Source organism: Bos indicus, chromosome 13 (genome assembly GCF_029378745.1).
Source record: "Bos indicus isolate NIAB-ARS_2022 breed Sahiwal x Tharparkar chromosome 13, NIAB-ARS_B.indTharparkar_mat_pri_1.0, whole genome shotgun sequence".
NCBI classification, from domain to species: Eukaryota; Metazoa; Chordata; class Mammalia; order Artiodactyla; family Bovidae; genus Bos; species Bos indicus.
Window position 1 is genome coordinate 52,323,222 of NC_091772.1, and position 22,633 is coordinate 52,345,854.

General features: G+C 41.9%; 1 protein-coding gene across 5 annotated transcripts in view; it reads right to left on the reverse strand.

Annotated features, from left to right (window-relative positions):
* The window catches only part of PTPRA (protein tyrosine phosphatase receptor type A), a 170,901-nt gene extending 149,101 nt beyond the window's left edge, over window positions 1-21,800 (reverse strand). For all 5 annotated transcript variants that reach the window (XM_019971966.2, XM_019971965.2, XM_019971964.2 and 2 more), the window contains exon 1: window positions 21,517-21,800. The gene's annotated coding sequence lies outside the window, so the exon portion shown is untranslated. The remainder of the gene's footprint in view (window positions 1-21,516) is intronic.
* Window positions 21,801-22,633: the final 833 nt, after the last annotated feature.

Here is a 22,633-nt window from a genome sequence, read left to right on the forward strand (position 1 = left end):
TTTCATAAAGATAAACTAAATCATATAGGTACAGTCTTTAGCAATTACACTGAAGTTTCAAAATGGCAGCACAGTGTATAATAAAAATGTTAAATATGAACTTCTTTAGATAGACCATGGAGAAACTCCAGTGTAACATGAGACCCAACAGATCTATCTTTCTCGTTCACATAAGCTGCCTGGCTTCCAAAGACATATTTGAGTTTGTATCCCCTAATTTAGTGCCAAAGATAAGGGAGATAGAAAGAGAAGAGAAGAAAAAGACATCTTAAAAACCACCTGGATTTTCAAGTCATTACAGGGACTTAAGTTTTCTGTTTCAATTTTCTAATTTTGGAATCAGAAAACCTACAAAACTAGAAAATGAACAGGAAAAAGCAGGAAATAAAAAAAGACAGCTTAAGATTCTTAGTGAGGTTAGGCTCACTGAAGAACTAAGTGAACTCAACTGCTGCCATCAAACTCAAAGTCCAAGTAATATGAATCTGTGCCCAGCAAAATTACATATTATGACACATCTTGGACCACCAGGATCCTTCTAAAGTTGTTAATCTGCAAGTGTCAACGTACAGATTATAAATGTCTGGATTATCACACAATATGATTAACTGACTTGACAGAAATAAGCACAGGATCTATAACTAGATCCCCCTTTATGGATCACAGCCTTGTCCTATAGAAGGGGCTAATGTAACTCAATGAAGCCATGAGCCATGCCGTGCAGAGCCACCCAAGAAGGACAAGTCGTAGTGAAGAGTTATGACAAAACATGGCCCACTGGAGAAGGGAATGGCAAACCACTCCAGTACTCTTGCCCAGAGAACCCCATGAACAGCATGGAAAGGCAAAAAGATGTAACATTGGAAGATGAGTCCCCCCGGTCAGAAGGTGTACAATATGCTACTGGGGAAGAGTGGAGTGCAATTACTAATAGTTAAAGAAAGAATGAAGCAGCTGGGCCAAGGCAGAAATGATAGTCAGTTGTGAATGTGTCTGGTGGTGAAAGTGAAGTCCAATGCTGTAAAGAATAAGATTGCATAGAAACCTAGAATGTTAGGCCCATTAATCAAGGCAACTTGGATGTGGTCAAGCAAGAGACAGCAAGAGTGAACATCAACATCTTAGGATCAGGGAACTAAAATGGACAGGAATGGACAAATCTAATTTAGATGACCACTGTATCTACTACAGTTGGCAAGAATCTTTTAGAAGAAATGGAATAGCCCTCATAGTCAATAATAGAATCTGAAATGTAGTACTTGGGTACAATCTCAAAAATGACAGGATGATCTCGGTTCATTTCCAAGGCAAACCATTCAATATCATGATAATCCAAGTCTTTGCTTCAACCACTCTAACGTCAAAGAAGCTGAAACTGGTTCTACGAAGACCTACAAGACCTTTTAGAACTAACACCAAAAAAAGATGTTCTTTTCATCAGAGGGGGCTGGAATGCAAAAGTAGGAAGTCAAGAGACACCTGGAGTAACAGGCAAGTTTGGCCTTAGAGTACAAAATGAAGCAGGGCAAAGCTAACAGTTTTGTCAAGAGAACACACTGGTCATAGCAAACACTCTCTTCCAACAACAAGAGATGACTCTACATATGGACATTCACTATACTGAAATCAGACTGATTATATCCTTTGCAGCTGAAGATAGAGAACTCTATATACAGTCAGCAAAAACAAGACCTGGAATTGACTGGATCAGTTCCTTATTACAAAATTCAGGATTAAATTGAAGAAAGTAGGGAAAATCACTAGGCCATTCAGGTATGATCCAAATAAAATCCCTTATGATTATACAGTGGAGGTGACAAATAGATTTAAGGGGTTACATCTGTTAGAGTGCCTGAAGAACTGTGGATGAAGGTTCTGAACACCATACAGAAGGCAGTGACAAAAACTATCCCAAAGAAAAAGAAATGCAAGACAAAGTGGTTGTCTGAGGAGGCTTTACAAAGCTGAGGAAAGAAGACAAGTGAAAGGCAAGGGAGAAAGGGAAAGACACATCTAACTGAATGCAGAGTTCCAGAGAATACTAAGGAGAGATACAGTGAAAACGAAGTTGCTTAGTCGTGTCCGACTCTTTGTGACCCCATGGAATGTAGCCTATCAGGCTCCTCAGCCCATGTGATTTTCCAGGCAAGAATACTGGAGTGGGTTGCTATTTCCTCCTCCAGGGGGTCTGTCCGACCCAGGGATCGAACCCGGGTCTCCCACATTGTAGGCAGATGCTTTACCATCTGAGCTACCAGGAAAGCCCAAAGGAGAGATAAGGCCTTCTTAAATGAACAATGCAAAGGAATAAAGGAAAACAATAGCATGGGGAAGATTAGAGATCTCTTTAAGAAAACTGGAGATATCAAGGGAACATTTCATGCAAGGATGGGCAGGATAAAACAAACAGTAAGGACCTAACAGAAGCAGAAGAAATTAAGAAGTGGCAAGAATACACAGAAGAACTATACAAAAAAGATCTTAATGACCCAGATAACCTTGATGGTATAGTCATTCACCTAAAGTCAAACACCCTGGAAAAGGTCAGTTTTCATTCCAATCCCAAAGAAGGGCAATGCCGAATAATGTTCAAAGTACCGCACAATTGTGCTCATTTCATATGCTAGTAAGGTTATGCTCAAAATCCTTCAAGCTAGGCTTTAGCAATACATGAACCAAGAATTTCCAGATGTCAAAGCTGGGTGTAGAAAAGGCAGAAGAATCAGAGATCAAACTGTTAACATTCGTTGGATCATAGAGAAAGCAAGGGAATTCCAGAAAAACATCTACTTTTGCTTCATTGACTACACTAAAGCATTTGATTATATAGATGACAACAAACTGAAAAATTCTTGAGATGGGAATACCAGACCACCTTACTTGTCTCCTGAGAAACCTATATGTAGGTGAAGAAGCAACAATTAGAACTGGACATAAAACAGCTCATTGGTTCAAAAACTGAGAAAGGAGTATGACAAGACTGTATATTGTCACTCTGCTTATTTAACTTATATGCAGAGTATATCATGCAAAATCCCAGGCTTGTTGAATCACAAGCTGGAATCAAAATTGCCAACAGAAAACATCAACAACCTCAGATATGTAGATGATACCACCCTAATGGCAGAAAGCGAAAAGGAACTAAAGAGCCTCTTGATGAGAGTGAAAGATGAGACTGAAAAAGCTGGCTTAAAACTTAACATTCAAAAAACTAAAATCGTGGCATCCAGTCCCATCACTTCATGTCAAATAGAAAGGGGAAAAGTGGAAGCAGTGACAGATTTTCTTTTCTTGGGCTCCAAAATCTCTGCAGATGATGACTGCAGCCATGAAATTAAAAGATGCTTTCTCCTTGAAATGAAAGCTATGACAAACCTAGACAGCATATTCAAAAGTAGAGACATCATTTTGGCAACAAAGGTCCATATAGTCAAAGCACTGAAAAACTATTGCTTTCCAACTGCGGTGCTGGAAAAGACTCTTGACAATCCCCTGGACAGCATGGAGACAAAACCAGTCAATCCTAAAAGAATCAACCCTGAATATTCATTGAAGGACTGATGCTGAAGCGCCAATACATTGGCCACCTGATGCAAAGAACTGACTCACTGGAAAAGACCCTGATGCTGGGAAAGATTGAAGGCAAAAGGAGAAGAGGGCAGCAGAGGATAAGATGGTTGGATGGCATCATCAACTCAATGGACATGAATCTGACCTAACTCCAGGAGATTGTGAAGTACAAGGGAGCCTGGCATACTGCAGTCCATGGGGTCGCAAAGGGTGAGACATGACTTAGCAACTAAACAACAAAATACCTACATCAGTCTTGAGACAGTCAGTCAGACAATGCTGACTAGAGGAGCTGATCCTTACCTAAGAAATTATAATGTGAAGTAAAAAAGAGGGAGATGCACAGCCAGTCAGAGTCTGAAAGAGCATAGCACAGTCATGGATATAGGGAAAGGTTAAGGCTAAAAGATTAAGAGGGGTTGGTCACAAAAGCTTGCACTGATAAGGACTTTGGATTTTATCCAGAGGATTTCAAACTGGGGAGTGCTGTGATTAGATAAGGAAGTCAAAAAGATCACTCTTGGCAGCAATGTGACACATGATCTGGAATAAGGAAATAATAATGGGCACTCATCTAAGTAAAAAGAAAACCAGAGCTGAGGGATAGAAGAGGTGGGGGAAAGCAGGCAATTTTGAGAAATATTAAAGTTAAAACAGGACTATATCATCAACCATAAGAACAACGTCATTCAAGTTTGATTTACTGGGTTGTTTACTGGTTTGATTTACTGGGTGGTTTCACTCATCAAGATGGAGAATATAAAAATAACACATTTAAAGGGAAGAAGATGGGGTCAGTTCTGAGCCTGTTACAGGTTCCTGGGAAACTGTCCAATGACGATGAGAGGAGGTTGATGGTCATCATCCAGTGCTAAAGACGAATTTTCTCCTAATTAGCAAAGAACTGGAAGCTGAAACCCTAGGCATAGGCATGTAGCTTAAACACAAGAGTACTCTTTGGTAAGTCAAAGAGTGGTCAAAGTGAGGCCTAAGGAAACTGACATGTGGCAAGAAAGGAAGAGAAAAACAAAGAAAGTATACGACAGAACTCCAGGGAAGATGGTTCAGGGAGCAAATGTTCTACAGTTTATCCCATTTACTCCATTCTTCTCTTGTCTCTTCCTCTCCCATCCTTGCCACAATACCCCGCACTGAAACTCTTGCAAGATAAAAATTACTCTGTGATCAATTATACAGCTAGAGCAATACTGTATCCTCATCAACTACTAGCGAGGAAAGACAAAATCAAGATCATTATAATACTGAAAACTTTATTTCAGTAAAACATTTACTCAAAGTTTACTACACACTAAGCACTTGGGGTGCACTATCTAATCCTTAAAACAAACATGCAGTAAAAGAGTACTACTGTTGAACCCATGTATTAGATAAGGAAACAGTCCCAGAAAGTTAAGGTTAAGTACTTTGCCCATGTTCACAAAGAACAGCAAGTAATGGTATGGCACAGGGCCCTGTAGGGCTCCTGGGCACAAGGCCTTTCTGTTTCTCCCATTTCTTTGATTATAGGCAATAGCTTTCATTCAGTCTCCATGACCTTCTCTGAGTTCCAGTGGGCAGATTCAAGTAGTTGTTGATTAGGGAGGGGAGGGGATGTGAGATGAGGGAGAAACAGTCAAAAGCAGCTTTTGGGCAGGGTCCTGTTTCCCCATCAACAGATATGTATAACTGTTGGGCTTCCCTGGTGGCTCAGACAGTAAAGCGTCTGCCTGCAATGCGGGAGACCTGGGTTCGATTCCTGAGTCGGGAAGATCCCCTGGAGAAGGAAATGACAATCCACTCCAGCACCCTTGCCTGGAAAATTCCATGGACGGAGGAACCTGATAGGCTACAGTCCATGGGGTCGCTAAGAGTCAGACACGACTGAGCGACTTCACTTCACTTTCACTTTATGCTATTTTGCAGACACCGAAATCCCCTCCAGGTGGGAGAAGTTAAAGATGGTAATCTGCTCACAAGCCATGACCCAGACCGTTGGATCTACCTGAAGGTTGATGATGCTGACTCCTACTTACCTTACCACTAACTCATCAGAAGAATGTCCAAGGACCTATCATGCTCTCTTTGAACAATTACTTTAAAACCTCTGTCTTCCCCAAGTGGGGACACAGTTTTGAGGGCATTAGCTCACTGTGGCCCCCTTTGCCTGGCAAAGTAATAAAGCTACTCTTTTCTACTTAACTCAAGCTTTGGCATCAGGTATAGGATATGAACTCTAGTCGCTTTCAACTCCCCAAATTAAAATAACTATGGGGGGTGGGGTGGGAGGGAGGTTCAAGACAGAGGAGGTATGTGTATACTTATGGGTGATTCACAGTGTTGTTCGGCAGAAACCAACACAACATTGTTAAGTAACTATCCTCCAATTAAAAATAAATAAATAAAATAACTATAAGGTCTGACAAGGAAAAATGAAAGAAACACAAGCCCAATCTGATTCAGAAAAAAAATATTAAGAGGTTAATTTGAAAAAATACAAAATAAAACACACGGAGGGTTGTAAAACAAACCTCAAACATTGATTCCCCTATTGATACCCAATTCAGAACTCTAATATAGGGAAGGGCACCTCTTAAGAACTATCCTGGAAACAAAAAGCCTTTAGTTTTCTCAGTCTTGATCCTTTGACCAACAAATAACTGCATTGTGGTTCTATATTTTCAATCTAGTAACTCAGGCTCTCTTACAGATGATAAAGCTGTCCTCCTTAATTGGCTAAGTGGCATTACAACTCCAGCAGAAAAAGGTGTTAGCAACAAGATGAGGTATATCAAACTCACAGTTCTTCTGAGTTAAATTTAGGATGTGTGTTTTTTAAATGCTGGTAATTCACGTGCTGGAGAGGACTTGATCTCCTTGTTGTCCAAGAGAGTCCCTTGGACAGCAAGGAGATCAAACCAGTCAATCCTAAAGGAAATCAACCCTGAACATTCATTGGAAGGACTGATGCTGGAGCTGAGGCACCAATCCTTTGGCCACCTGATGCGAAGAGCTGACTCTTTGGAAAAGACCCTCATGCTGAGAAAGATTGAGGGCAGGAGGAGAAGGTGGTGACAGAAGATGAGATGGTTGAATGGCATCATCAAACCAATGGACATGAGTCTGAGCAAATTCTGGAAGACAGTGAGGACAGGGAAGTCTGGTGTGCTGCCATCCATAGGGTTGCAAAGAGCTGTACTCGAATAAGCAACTGAACAATAACAACAAATTCAGATTCAGCTATTGAAAAGTACAGGAAATCTTAAAAGATTCCGTTTTACTACATTTATAAGTTTAATTTCTTAGTACTGCTCAAGTGCTTAAGGAGATTATGCTTAAGGTAGTAACTCTAACTTGTCAAGGACTTGTATTTGACAGATTAAAAGTATAAATGTTTTTTAAATATCTAAGAAAATTAAATTCACTAACAAAGGAGTATGAAGGAATTTAATCAGTTAAGCTGAATTAACACTAAAGAGCAAGTGAAAGTTATTGGTCTTATTTCTCTACAAAAACTGCAAAGCTAAAATTACAGTAACAAGACTAAAGAAAAACTAAGTGCAATCCAGAACACCATCATCCCTAGCCAAACTTGCTTTAACAATCACCAAATGAGTGTCAATGCTCTGTTCAATTCATTATCCACAGTAAGGACAAACCTTTGACAGCACACTGGCCAATCAATCAATGTGAACATCCTCAAAACGTTTCCCAATAAATATGACAAAGGTACTAATATATACAAATACTACAGAAACACACATTCATTTCCAAATGTAATAAAATAATGACAGCAATAATGGTTCAACCATTACTACTACTACTAAGATACTAAACTTGTTTTAAAAATATTTAGTGTGATCCATAGGATCAAATATTTCTCATTATGCTTGAAAAATCTCATTTTAATATTTTGTGACAAAGCAATCTGCAAGTCTGGTTTCAAACCAGTATTTGACTTTTTTTTTTGGATGTGGACCAGTAAACTCTTTGTTGAATCTGTTACAATACTGTCTGTTTTATATTCTAGCTTTTTTGGTCATGAGGCATCCTAGCTCCCAGATCAGGGATCAAACCCACACTTCCTGCATTGGAAGACGAAGTCTTAACCACTTGACCATTAGGGAAGTCCCAATGGTTGGTTTTAACAGCTATCACAGTCAGAAAGAAATATGGATCCAAAAGGAAGAAGTACTATGGCTGTGCTTACTAAATTGTTAATATTTATTTTTCCAACCCATTCAATTATACAAACATTTCCCTTTAAATGTGGCTAGCAAATATCTATCTTCCCTTGAAAAGGAAACTGCTCTTAAAATTACTCCTGAAAACTAGTCAAAAGATGTTACTTTTTCTAACGAACGGATGTGAAACCCACTAAAACTAAAAGCAAAAGCAAACTCTATAACCAACCCTTATGTACCAAGTACCCAGTGTCAATGATTTATCAATAATAGTAAATAATCTACAACCCTCAGATACACTGAGTTATCTCAGAGCAAATCCCAGACATCATATCATTTCATCCATAAATACTTCAGTACTAATCTCTAAGGAAAAGAAATCTTTTAACATAATACTATTATATCTTTATGATAATAAAGAAAATATGAAAATAATAAATTTTCATAATTCTTTATGAAAATAAAAATATGATTATATGATAATAAAACAATTGTTTAAAAATCATTTAATATATTAAGTGGTATTCAAATTACTCCCAAATGTCTCATAAATATTTTTTAGTTGGTTTGTATGAAACAGGAGCTAAGCAAGATCTAAGCATTACATTTAGTTAATATGTCTCAAATCTTCTCTACTACTACTACTACTAAGTCGCTTCAGTCGTGTCCAACTCTGTGCAACCCCACAGATGGCAGCCCACCAGGCTCCACCGTCCCTGGGATTCTCCAGGCAAGTACACTGGAGTGGGTCGCCATTTCCTTCTCCAATGCATGAAAGTGAAAAGTGAAAGTGAAGTCGCTCAGTCGTGTCCGATTCTTCGCGACCCCAGAGACTGCAGCCTACCAGGCTCCTCTGTCCATGGGATTTTCCAGGCAAGAGAACTGGAGCAGGTTGCCATTGCCTTCTCCACAAATCTTCTCTAACCTGTTATATTTCTCCACTTTTCCCCTTGCCATTTATTTGAAGTAACTGGCTTAATCTTTCCTATCAGATCCCTCCCACTCTGAATTTTCTAATTACATTCTGTAAACTGACTGTTAGATCTAGGTACTTAATTTGAGTCAGGTTTGGCAGAGAAAGAATATTTCATGAATGGTGTTATATTTTTTCTATTGTCTCACATCAGAGGAACATAAAGTTTGGTTGTACCCATTTTAGAGATGTTAAGACTGATTAGAAGACTGTCTATCTGATCCTTCTATTATAAAGTTCCCAACTGGTTTTAATAGCAGCTGATGATCAATGCCAAGGTGCTTTATTTCATTAGTAGCTCATCTGGAAAATTTTCAGAAATATATTTGAGTATGTTTATCATGTAAGAAATTTGTTTCCAAGGTTCTTCATGTGTAAAAATATGAGAGTTTTTATGGCTGCAACAAAATCACAATGAAAAGAGTCACCAAGGAAATGCAAATCAAAACTACAATAAGGTATTACTTCACATCACTAATAGTCAAAGACAGCATAATAAATGTTGAGTGAGGATGTGGAAAAACTGGAAACCTAGTGCACTGCTACTGGGAATGTAAAATGACACAACTGCTTTAGAAAACAGTTTGGCAATTCCCCCTCAGAAGTTTAACAGAACCATTTAACCCAGCAATTCCACTCAATATCCAAAAGAAATGAAAACATGTGTCCACACATGTACTTGTACACATATGTTCACAGCAGATTAATCATAATAGCCAAAAAGTGGAAACAACCCAAAAATTCACTAACTGATGAATAACTATATATCCATACAATGGATTGTATTATTCAGCTATTAAAAAGGAATGAAGTACTGATATATGCTACAACATGAATGAACTCCCCTTCAAAATATAAGGCTAATTAAAAGAAGTCAGCCAATGAAGACCACATTTTATGATTCCATTTATAAAACTGTACAGAAGACAAAAATTGACAAAGACAGAAAGACTAGAGGCTGCCAGGGGCCAGAGGGAGGATGGAATGGGAAGTGAAGGTAATGGCTGCAGGACTTCTCCTTGGTGTGATGAAAATGTTCTGAAATTAGATAATGGTGAGCATTTGCACAACTCCACAAATATACTAAAAATCACTGAACTGTGCACTTTAAAAGGGTGATGTTTATAATATATAAATTACATCACAATAAAGCTTTTTCTTAATTACAAAGAAAATGCTATCCCATAGCACACTTTTAAGAAAGAAAGATATTAGGCAATTAGTCCATACAGCAATGTTATGAAGGCAGTCACTTATTCTTAAGAATGTCTTCTCCAGTGTAACTTTCCTCCAGTTCAGTTCAGTCGCTCAGTCGTGTCCGACTCTTTGCGATCCCATGAATCGCAGCACGCCAGGCCTCCCTGTCCATCACCAACTCCCGGAGTTCACTCAGACTCATGTCCATCAAGTCAGTGATGTCATCCAGCCATCTCATCCTCCGTCTCCTCCTGCCCCCAATCCCTGCCAGCATCAGACTCTTTTCCAATGAATCAACGCTTCGCATGAGGTGGCAAAGTACTGGACTTTCAGCTTTAGCATCATTCCTTCCAAAGAACACCCAGGGCTGATCTCCTTCAGAATGGACAAGTTGGATCTCCTTGCAGTCCAAGGGACTCTCAAGAGTCTTCTCCAACACCACAGTTCAAAAGCATCAATTCTTCGGCATTCAGCTTTCTTCACAGTCCAACTCTCACATCCATACATGACCACTGGAAAAACCATAGCCTTGACTAGACAGACCTGTGTTGGCAACATAATGTCTCTGCTTTTCAATATGCTATCTAGGTTGGTCATAACTTTCCTTCCAAGGAGTAAGCGTCTTTTAATTTCATGGCTGCAGTCACCATCTGCAGTGATTTTGGAGCCCCCCAAATAAAGTCTGACACTGTTTCCCCATCTATTTCCCATGAAGTGATGGGACCAGATGCCATGATCTTCGCTTTCTGAATATTGAGCTTTAAGCCAACTTTTTCACTCTCCTCTTTCACTTTCATCAAGAGGCTTTTGAGTTCCTCTTCACTTTCTGCCATAAGGGTGGTATCATCTGCATATCTGAGGTTATTGATATTTCTCCCAGCAATCTTGATTCCAGTTTGTGCTTCCTCCAGCCCAGCATTTCTCATGATGTACTCTGCATGTAAGTTAAATAAGCAGGGTGACAATATACAGCCTTGATGTACTCCTTTTCCTACCTGGAACCAGTCTGTTGTTCCATGTCCAATTCTAACTGTTGCTTCCTGACCTGCATATAGGTTTCTCAAGAGGCAGGTCAGGTGGTCTGGTATTCCCATCTCTTTCAGAACTTTCTACAGTTTATTGTGATCCACACAGTCAAAGGCTTTGGCATAGTCAATAAAGCAGAAGTAGATGTTTTTCTGGAACTCTCTTGCTTTTTCAATGATCCAGTGGATGTTGGCAATTTGATCTCTGGTTCCTCTGTCTTTTTTAAAACCAGTTTGAACATCTGGAAGTTCATGGTTCACCTATTGCTGAAGCCTGGCTTGGAGAACTTTGAGCATTACTTTACTAGCGTGTGAGATGAGTGCAACTGTGTGGTAGTTTGAGCATTCTTTGGCATTGCCTTTCTTTGGGATTGGAATGAAAACTGACCTTTTCCAGTCTTGTGGCCACTGCTGAATTTTCCAAATTTGCTGGCATATTGAGTGCAGCACTTTCACAGCATCATCTTTCAGGATTTGAAATAGCTCAACTGGAATTCCATCACCTCCACTAGCTTTGTTCATAGTCAAGCTTTCTAAGGCCCACTTGACTTCACATTCCAGGATGCCTGGCTCTAGGTGAGTGATCACACCATCATGATTATCTTGGTTGTGAAGATCTTTTTTGTACAGTTCTTCTGTGTATTCCTGCCACCTCTTCTTAATACCTTCTGCTTCTGTTAGGTCCATACCATTTCTGTCCTTTATTGAGCTCATTTTTGCATGAAATGTTCCCTTGATATCTCTAATTTTCTCGAAGAGATCTCTAGTCTTTCCCATTCTGTTGTTTTCCTCTATTTCTTTGCATTGACCACTGAGGAAGGCTTTCTTATCTCTTCTTGCTATTCTTTAGAACTCTGCATTCAGATGCTTATATCTTTTCTTTTCTCCTTTGCTTTTCGCTTCTCTTCTTTTCACAGCTATTTGTAAGGCCTCCTCAGACAGTCATTTTGCGTTTTTGCATTTGTTTTCCATGGGGATGGTCTTGATCCCTATCTCCTGTACATGTCATGAACCTCCATCCATAGTTCATCAGGCACTCTATCTATCAGATCTAGTCCCTTAAATCTATTTCTCACTTCCACTGTATAGTCATAAGGGATTTGATTTAGATCTGAATGGTCTAGTGGTTTTCCCTACTTTCTTCGATTTAAGTCTGAATTTGGCAATAAGGAGTTCATGATCTGAGCCACAGTTAGCTTCTGGTCTTGTTTTTGTTGACTGTATAGAGCTTCTCCATCTTTGGCTGCAAAGAATATAATCAATCTGATTTTGGTGTTGACCATCTGGTGATGTCCATGTATACAGTCTTCTCTTGTGTTGTTGGAAGAGGGTGTTTGTTATGACCAGTGCATTTTCTTGGCAAAACTCTATTAGTCTTTGCCCTGCTTCATTCTGTATTCCAAGGCCACATTGGCCTGTTACTCCAGGTGTTTCTTGACTTCCTACTTTTGCATTCCAGTCCCCTATAATGAAAAGGATATCTTTTTTGGATGTTAGTTCTAAAAGATCTTGTAGGTCTTCATAGAACCATTCAGCTTCTTCAGCGTTACTGGTTGGGGCATAGACTTGGATTACTGTGATATTGAATGGTTTGCCTTGGAAACGAAGAGAGATCATTCTGTCGTTTTTGAGATTGCATCCAAGAACTGCATTTTGGACTCTTTTGTTGACCATGATGGCTACTCATTCTTCTAAGGATTCCTGCCCGCAGTAGTAGATATAATGGTCATCTGAGTTAAATTCACCCATTCCAGTCCATTTTAGTTCGCTGATTCCTAGGATGTCGATGTTCACTCTTGCCATCTCCTGTTTGACCATGTCCAATTTGCCTTGATTCATGGACCAGACATTCCAGGTTCCTATGCAATATTGCACAGGAAATATGCAACTTTCCTCCAGTAGCCCACAAAAGTGATTCTTCTTGGATTTCTTTCAATAAAGAGAATCTAGCAAATACTAAGACATGCTACAAGCTTCTATACTTTTAAAACCATGTAACCCACTCCAGTGTTCTTGCCTGGAGAATCCCAGGGACGGCAGAGCCTGGTGGGCTGCTGTCTATAGGGTCGCACAGGGTTGGACACAACTGAAGCGACTTAGCAGCAGCAGCAAACCTCCCACACTGGAAGATTTGTTCTAATATTGCTTGTTCAAATCTTCAGCAACATTTTCTATGCATCTTACAAGTTATAAGGGATACATTTTAGTTTCTTGACATATTATTTTCCATATACAATATCAGCGGGGTTTTTTTTGGGGGGGTGGGGGGTGGGGCACCATTGCAGACAGGAAGACCTGCCAATGGTATATGCTTTTCTGTTGTTTCTAAGAACAGAAAACTCTAATATAGATACTTGAATCATTAGGTTAGTAAAATTATTTACAGCATCTGATTGAATAGCCTACATCTTTTTTTCTTTTTCTTTCTGGCTGCAATGCCAGGCCTTGTAGGGACCTTAGTTCCCCCACCAGGATTGAACTTGGGTTGGGGCAGTGACGGGCCAGGGAACTCCTCAGCCAATGACTTTAAACATCACAGGGGGAGGACTTCCCCGGTGGTCCAGTGGTTAAGAATCCGCCTGCCAATGCAGGCGACATGATCCCTGGTCCAGAAAGATTTCACATGCTGTGGGGCAACTAAGCCTGTGCATTCCAACTACTGAGCCTATTCTCTAGAGTCCATGCTCTTCAACAAGAGAAGCCACTGCAATGAGAAGCCAGGGCACCTCAATGAAAACTACCTCCCACCTGCCCCCAAACCTGCCCAGCCAACTAACCCCAGTGCAGCAACAACCAACCAACAGAGCCAAAAAGTAAATAAATTAAAAAAAAAAAAACAAAATCATTAGGAGAAAGAAAATGCAGAGCTTCTCTTTATGCTCCAGATGCTTAGTTTTCAAATGGCTTGGTACTAGTGATGACCTCATATTTTATTATTTTACATCTCAGGTTCTACACAATCTTAAAGCAAGATTCCTATAATAACAGAGGATGTAAGTCCATAGGGTTCTTTATACTTTCCAATGTAATACAAGCTGAGTAGCTCACTAAGACTTCATAATAGGAGCTAGACAAAGGTCAACTGTGCCATTTTGCTTGTTTCCTTGTGCTTGCATTATTTTCTTCAATCACTGGTTTCTTTGCAGGGATCATTTTAAGCCACTTCTTCATTTTGTGAAAGTCAGTTTAACAAAACTTGATAATATAAACTGTTATTAATGTATGTATACAGCTCTGCTCGCTTACTGCAGAACTCCCCTCTCTTACTTCTGGACATCTAAGGTTCTGCAGTTAACATGTTAACATTGTTTGACCTATAGACACAAGGAGATACCAGTGACAGTCTCTAATGTAATATTTTATCAATTTTTAGATAAAAATAATTAAAAATTCAGCATCCCAGCATCTTATCTACCTCACTCTGAAAACTACTGCTCTGGACTGCAGCCACAGTGAACTTTTCATAACTGCAAATCAGATCAGTTTACTCCTCTTTGAAATCTCTTAAAGGCTTAGCTCTGCCTTAAGGATCAAGTTCAAAATACTTGCATGGCATACAGGGCCTTGAACTCTGGTCCTTGCCTCTCTCTAGCCCAGTGGTTCTTAACTCTGGCTGCATATTAGAATCACCCAGGGAGTTAAAAAAAATATATATGTATATATACTCCCTCAGTCCCTTAATCAGAACTATTATGTAATAAAAATTCCTGGGGGTGGGCTATTAAACATCCCTGATCGTTTAAGTTCCCCAGGCAAACTCAAAGTGCAGCCAGGATAGAGAATTACCCGCTACTACTCACCATGGTCATTCAGCTTTTGATACTAACCAAGCTCTCAATTAGGCCTTGCTACTCAAGCATGGTCCACCCACCAACAGCATCTTCCTCACCAGGGAGCCACTTAGTAATACAGAATCCCAAGTCCCACCCTGTTGTTTAGCTGCTAAGAATTTCCAACTTTGCAAGGCCATCGACTGTAGCTGCCAGGCTCCTCTGTCCATGGGATTTCCCAGACAAGGATAGTGGAGAGGGTTGCCATTTCCTTTTCCAGAGGATCTTCCCCACCCAGGAATCAAACCTACATCTCCTGCACTGGCAGGCAGATTCTTTATCATTGAGCCACCAGAGAAGCCCAAGTCCCACTTCAGACCTGCTGAATCAAGACTTGGTATTTGAACAAGACCCCTAAGATGGTTCAGGTGAACTCTCAAGTTAGGTACCTAAGGTATCAACACCCTTCCTAGCTCAGGGATTTTGTGTTGTTTAACCGCAAGTGTTGTTTACCTGTTGAACTTCTCTGGCACTCCCAAGACATCCTATTCTTCCCCTCTGATCGTATCTGTAATTACCATAAGGTAATTAATGTCTGCCTACTGAATTAGTCCAAAAGGATAGACATCACATCCATGTTGTTGTTGAGTCACTCAGTTGTATCCAGTTCTGCATCCCATGGACTGCAGCACACCAGGCTTCCCTGTCCTTCACTATCTCCTGGAGTTTCCTCAAACTCATGTCCACTGAGTCTATAATGCCACCCATTCACCTCATCCTCTGTCACCCGCTTCTCTTCCTGCCCTCAATCTTTCCCAGCATCAGGATCTTCTCCAGTGAGTCAGCTCTTTGCATCAGGTGGCCAAAGGACTGCCACCTCAGCTTCAGCGTCAGTCCTTCCAATGAATATTCAGGACTGAATTCCTTTAGGATTGACTGGTTGGATCTCCTTGCTGTCCAAGGAACTCTCAGGAGTCTTCTCTAACACCACAGTTCAAAGCATCAATTCTTCAGCACTCAGCCTTCTTTATGGTCCAACTCTCACATCCATATGACTACTGGAAAAACCACAGCTTTGACTATACAGACCTTTGTCAGTAAAGTGATATCTCTGCTCTTTAATATACTGTCTAGGTGTGTCATAGCTTCCCTTCCAAGGAGTAAGTGTCTTTTAATTTCACAGCTGGAGTCATTATCTGCAGTGATTTTGGAGCTCAAGAAAATAAAGTCTGTCATTGTTTCCCCATCTTATTTGCCATGAAGTGATGGGACAGGATGCCATGATCTTAAAGTGTTTTGAATGTTGAGTTTTAAGCCAACTTTTTCACTCTTCTCTTTCACCCCCATCCAGAGGCTCTTTAGTTCCTCTTGACTTTCTGCCATAAGGGTGGTGTCATCTGCATATCTGAGGTTATAGATATTTCTCCTGGCAATCTTGATTCCAGCTTGTGATTCACCCAGCTCGACATTTCTCATGATGTACTCTGCATATAAGTTAAATAAGCAGGGTGACAATATACAGCCCTGACATACATCTTTCCCAATTTTGAAGCAGTTCATTGTTCCATGTCCAGTTCTAACTGTTGCTTCTTGACTTGCATACAGGTTTCTCAGGAAGCAGGTAAGATGGTCTGGTATTCCCATCTCTTTAAGAATTTTCCAGTTTGTTGTCATCGACAAAGGCTTTAGTGTAGTCAATGAAGCAGAAGTAGATGTTTTCCTGGAATTCTCTTGTCTTTTCTATGATCCAATGGATGTGGGCAATTTGATCTCTGGTTCCTCCACCTTTTCTAAATCCAGCTTATACATGTGGAAGTTCTCAATTCACATACTGTTGAAGCCTAGTTTGAAGGATTTTGAGCATTACCTTGCTAGCAGGTGAAACACATCCATATTACTCTGGGGTATCCCTAACTCACAGCACAATGTCTGATATTTTCTATTGAATAGCACCCAGTTTTCTATTTCATACTAATATGATCTTATCCTAAATTTCCTCAATATTTCTGTCATAAACTATGTCCTTCTTCAAAAACAAGTTGGCTTTAGCTACATAACTCTTGGATATGATATATATCACAGTACAATAGCTAATTCAAAATCTAAATGAGCTACTAAAGCTCATTTAGTAGCTCATTTACTTTTCTAAAGTTTTTCTGAAGAAACGTACATTTAACCTAATTCAAAGTACTATTACATTTTTTGTAATTAACAAAATTGATTTTTAGGTTATATTTAATAGTACTGATTATATTGTCAGGATATAGAGCCACATAAATTGTTAATGGTGTTGTAAACTAGTTCAATCTTTCTAGACACCAATTCGGCAATGAAATCATATTCTGATACAGTGAGCCCATTTTAGGGAAAGAATCCAAGAAAATAATCCAAAAGAAGTGTTTCAGGGATACTCAAAAGTACCATTCAAAATAGTAAAAAGGAGAGAAAAAAAGAAAACAAAAACGATTGTACAAAGTACAGTTATCAATGCATGGACTGCTATTTTGTGATTTAAAATAATAAACAAAATGAGTAAAGATAAAATGTTTGATGTTATTCAAAAACACAAAAATCAGGGATTCCCTTGTGGTCCAGTGGTTAAGAATCCGTTGCAACTACTGAGCTCTCACGCCCTACAGCCATGCTCTGCAACAAGAGAAACCACTACTGCTTGTGCACTGCAACTGGAGAGTAGCCCCCACTCTCTGAAACTAGAGAAGGACCACACTCAGCAATGAAGACCTAGAATAGTCAAAAATAAAAATCAATAAATTACAAAAGAATACAAAAATCATATTCTGCATGTACTTTACCTACCAAGTACAGATAAAAGGTAAAAACAAACAAACAAAAAAAAAAAAAAAGAAGAAGGAAATGGCAACCCACTCCAGTATTCTTGCCTAGAGAATCCTGAGAATCCTGTGGATGGAGCCTGGTGAGCTGCTGTCCATAGGGTTGCACAGAGTCAGACACGACTGAAGTGACTTAGCATGCATGCATAGCATGTCTATACAATGATACAAATAGATGTGAATTTAAAGTACCTACAATTTCATATTTAATGGATTCTCTTTTCTATAGAGAATATATTAAAATAAATTTTAATGTTGGGTTATTTATGGATTTGTTGCTCAATTGTATTGTTAGTGTTACAGTATTGCTACTTTTGTTGTACTCAGAGTCACTAAAAAAATTTCCTCAGATTTGGCATTTGTTAAGAAGTAAAACGACAAGACTCTACATTTGGCCAAATTCTTGCTTAAAACTGGAGTTTCACTGGACCTCATTTTTCCCACATGAGGGTGGAGAAAAACAATGCAACAATGTTTACAAATCAACTCTAACTTCCAAAGATAGATGCTGGGCAAATACAAATAACAGGGCTGCTTAAAAAAACCACCACCACACACCATCTTGCACAAGTCACTCTATCCTTCTGAGACTCAATCTCCCTCTGCAAATTCAAAGAAACAGGATAAAATCAAACAGGGGGAGAAGGTTAGGTGAGAGAAAGCATGTGGAGAAGCATCCCAGGTTATCCTGATATATACCCTGATAAAGATTCATTTGAGTTCCATTCACATCTTTAGAGAGAAGATAAATAAGCACAATGGGCTTCCCTGGTGGCTCAGAGGTTAAGAATCTACCTACAAGGCAGGAGATGCAGGTTCGATCCCTGGTTCAGAAGATCCCCTGGAGGGGGACATAGCAACCCACTCCAGTATTCTTGCCTGGAGAATCCCATGGACAGAGGAGTCTAGCGGGCTAGTCCACAGGGTCGCAAAGAGTCAGGCATGACTGAAGCGACTTAGCATGTACTCTAAACTTCAACCATCTCTGAGGAGGTCAGGTAGAAAGAAGATATTTCTCTATTACATACTTTCAAACAGCTGTAATTTTTCTCCTAAGTATTATCTTTTTCTCAAAATTCTGCAGTATTCTCTTTGGACCTCACTCCGGGTTTAAGAGGCCATGATTCTGCCTCTGTGCGTCCTGGCCATTGCCTCTTAAATTGGAAGGGCATGAGCATCTGGCCCCACATTGCCCCCGAGTGACTTTTCCAAAGCCTGGTCTGCTCAAGTCCCTGACCGCCTCTAAAATCCTCCTTTAAAGTCTCCACTGCCCAAATTTTGGGGCTTCCCAGGTGGCTCAGTGGTAGAGAACCCGCCTGCCAATGCAGGAGATGCAGCAGATGTTGGTTCAATCCCTGGGTCAGGAAGATCCCTTGGAGTAGGAAATGATATCCCACTCCAATATTCTTGCCTGGAAAATTCCATAAACAGAGAAGCCTGGTGGGCTACAGTCCATGAGGTTGCAAAGAGTTGTACATGGCTGAGCATGCACACTCAAACTTAAACACAGCACTCACAGCCCTTCAAGCTGACCTAATCTCATCTCCCACCCTTCTCTCTACCCAATCCAACTATGTTTAACCTCTCCTCGTTCCCCAAGGGCAATGGATTCCTTCCACCTCCAAGCCTGCCTGTGCTGCTCCCTCGTTCCCGTATCCTGTCCACCATACAGAAACTCCTATCCATCCAAGGCCTCCTCCCAGTCAAGTTTTCTCAAGCCACCCAAAGAAGGAATGCTGTCTATACAGCCAGGTAGATACTCTGGAACTGGACCGCCAAGATTCAGATCCTGATTATTCCCTCATCAGCATACTGTATGGGCTCAGTTTCCACCCTTGTCTAGTAGGAATTAGCCACTATTAGAGGGTAGAAAGGAGTAAATAAGATAATTCATGGAAAGCATTTATTATCTAGCCTAACACAAGGCAAATAAAAGGTATTATCACATCCTAACAATACCTGTGGCAAGTATTTGTATCCACCTGTCCTGCTTTAAGCTGTGAGCCCCTCAAAGGTAAAAATGTGACTTCCTCACTTTTATTCTGTATCCCAAGCACTTTGTCTGGCAAATAGAACACCATGAATGTAGTTAAGTCAGAGATGTGGCTTTTCTGGTTCTGGATTTCTCCTAGATGGTAAATCAGCATCTAAAAAGTACCCAGTGAACAGCCTCCTAGATCGCACTCTGCCTCAGAGTATACATTAGCCAGTGCACTTCAGATAGGCAGAGGTGAAAAAGAGACCATAGCGCTTTTGGCCTTTCAGAGACAGTGGAGCAGATTGAAGGTCGTGGGATATGAGACCTGTCAGTTCCTACCTGCTAATTAGTTATGGGGCTGGATGGGATGGACATGGGTAGATGGGGAATCAAGGTACTAAAAGTCCTGTCTTCAACATTCTATCTGCCTGGCTGCATGCCAAGCAGGAAACGCTCAAGAAAGATTCTCTCAGGAAGTGGGTACCTGGAAGTAAACATAAGGGGAAAAGATGGGACAGGACCTATAAGACAATTGGGAGGAAGAAGCTCTCAACATGGGAGATGAACAGCTGAACAAGACACAGCTCCTACATCTAGCCTCTCAACTGAAAACGGCTTTAAAGAGGTGGAGCTCAGCAGGTAAAGGTGGGGAAGAAAGAGCAAGCAAAAGTATCCAAATGTAAAAAAAGGCAGGCAAGCAATTCTGAATGACCAGAAAAGGGGATGAAGGGAAGGAGAATTGAAGGATTAATTTAAAAATAAAAGAGTAAGTTGAAGCAAGGCTGTCAAGGGTCTTGTATGACTTGTTAAGGCATTTTGGGCTTCATTCATCCTATGGCAAAAGAAAAGCAAGGGAGTTTTAAGTAAACAAGTGATAGCATCAGATCTGTGTTTTGTTTAAAGGAGTGGCCAGGCAAGGGGCTTCCCTAGTGGCTCAGACCATAAAAAATCTGACTGCAAAGCAAGAGACCTGGGTTCGATCCCTGGGTTGGGAAGATCCCCTAGAGAAGGGAATGGCTCCCACTCTAATATTACTGCCTGGAGAATTCCACAGACAGAGGAGTCTGGTGGGCTACAGTCCATGGGGTCACAAACAGTAGGACACAATGTTCATCCATCTTTCACCACCAGTCCTCTCCTCGCCTACCATCTTCTGGTTCTAGAGCTGCCTAACAGCAAGCAGGTGGCAAGAGATCTTTCTGGAGATGTGACTGGTTCTAGAGCAGGGATCTCCAAGCAAGGGCTTCTAAAGGCATTCACCCTCCTAGAGAGGTTTTGAATATTCTTCTTTTCCTGTCTTACAAACATCATTCACTGACCTCAAAAAAAAAAAAGAAAGAAAGAAAGCTCAACACTGGGCTCAGCTCTGCCATTATTATTTTTATCTTCAGGAAATACAATTAGGAACTAATTTCTCAAGAAACGATATTCTTTGTGTTATTCACGAAAGTCAAAAGGAGGGGGGCATGCATTCCCAATTGGCTCATTTTGAATTCTGGGCAGCTCTGAGCCCGTTTTCCTTCTTTAGCAGCCTCAACTGCAGGGAGTGGACAGAAAAGAGAGGGGCTGGGGAAAGAAAAGTTGGTCACTGCAAGAGCAAATTTTCTCATGCCAGGAGTTCTCCTCTTTCTTCCCATTAAATGGACCTGAGCAAATTCTGATCTCACTGTCCAAATTTCTTCTTTCAGAATGAACTATGGCAGCGACCCGGCCCCAGGAGGATGCACGCAAAGTTCCTGGGCTGTGGAGAGGGGTCGGCCCCTGGGCGGGCGCGTTTCCGGGGACTCTCCCCCTCCCCCGCCCCAGCCCCACGGACAGCGCAAGGATGTGGAATCCCTGGAGAAGCCGGATGGATCCTGCCCGGAAAAGAGGGATTTGGGCTCAGGCCGGGGACCCCCTCCCACCCGCGCCTGGGAACCGCCGCCCCACCTCCGGAGCCCGTCGGGGTGGCGGCGGCCGTGAACACTCACCGAGTCCAGCGTTGGGCGGGACCGCTGGGGTCGAGGACTGCGGCTCCGCCTCGGTGCCGCGACGGCGTCTCGGCCCGCCACACGCCCTCAGGGCCACCGCCCGGCCCGCGGCTTGGAACCCCGAGGCGGCGGTGGCGGCCTCGCCTCCATGGCGAGGAGAAGCGGCTGAGGAGCAACTGGGCAGGCGGCGGTGATGGCGGCGACGGTCCGGGGTCCGAGCTGGGTCGCGCGCGCGCGTCTCTGTCAGCGCCGCACTCGCCGCAGCCTCGCTCCCGACCTGGCCTTGGCTGTAAGGAGCTTCCTCATTGGCGGTTCAGAGACGGGCGCTGGTTGGCCCAGATCGAACGGGCGTTCCCCTGGCCCTCGTGGGCCCCGCCCTTACGCGTCTCCGAACGCTTGCTAGCCTGCCGGCCTGGGGCGCAGGCCCGGGTCTCTCAGTCTCACGGTCTCATTGACCGCCAGGGAGGCGGTCCCCCCACCGCGGTCCAATCCTGGGAGAAACAGGACCCTAGGAGCACCGGGCGACTGTGCACCAACACCTTCCGTTTCTCTACAGTCCCACCTGGACGTAGGTCTTCTTCCCAGTTTACAGACGTGAAAACTGAGACCAAACACAAGTTACACCAGTGTTTAGCGATCGGGGCGACCTGGAGCTGAAAAATCTTTCCACTCTCTCCAAACGGGTTCCCTAGAGCTCCCCCTCCCTCCGCTTTTTAATTGCTGCAATGTATTTAAAAGACAGAGGTTCTCGGTGGTGAAGGTGGTGAACGTGCATAGCCCCTGGAAGACGCCTAGCACCGTGGCTGTCATCTTAACAAGTCAGCCCACGCCATCCCCACCCGAGCCCAAGGAAATCTCCGCAGCTTTCCAGATGCGCGTATCCGGGCCTGACTCGCGTCGAGCTGGGTAGAAACACTACACACGGTGCTCTGCGGAGGGTGTTTGCGACAGGTCTGGCCGGGAAGGAGAAGTTCACAGCTTCGAGCGGATCTGGAGACGCGTCTCCCCCTGGGGTCGGGGACTGGGACCGGGTGGAAGGCGCGGACCTCCTCCCCAGCGCTCCCCGCCGCGCGTAAGCACCTCAAAGCCATCCGTGGGTATGCCTGGCAAGTGGCTT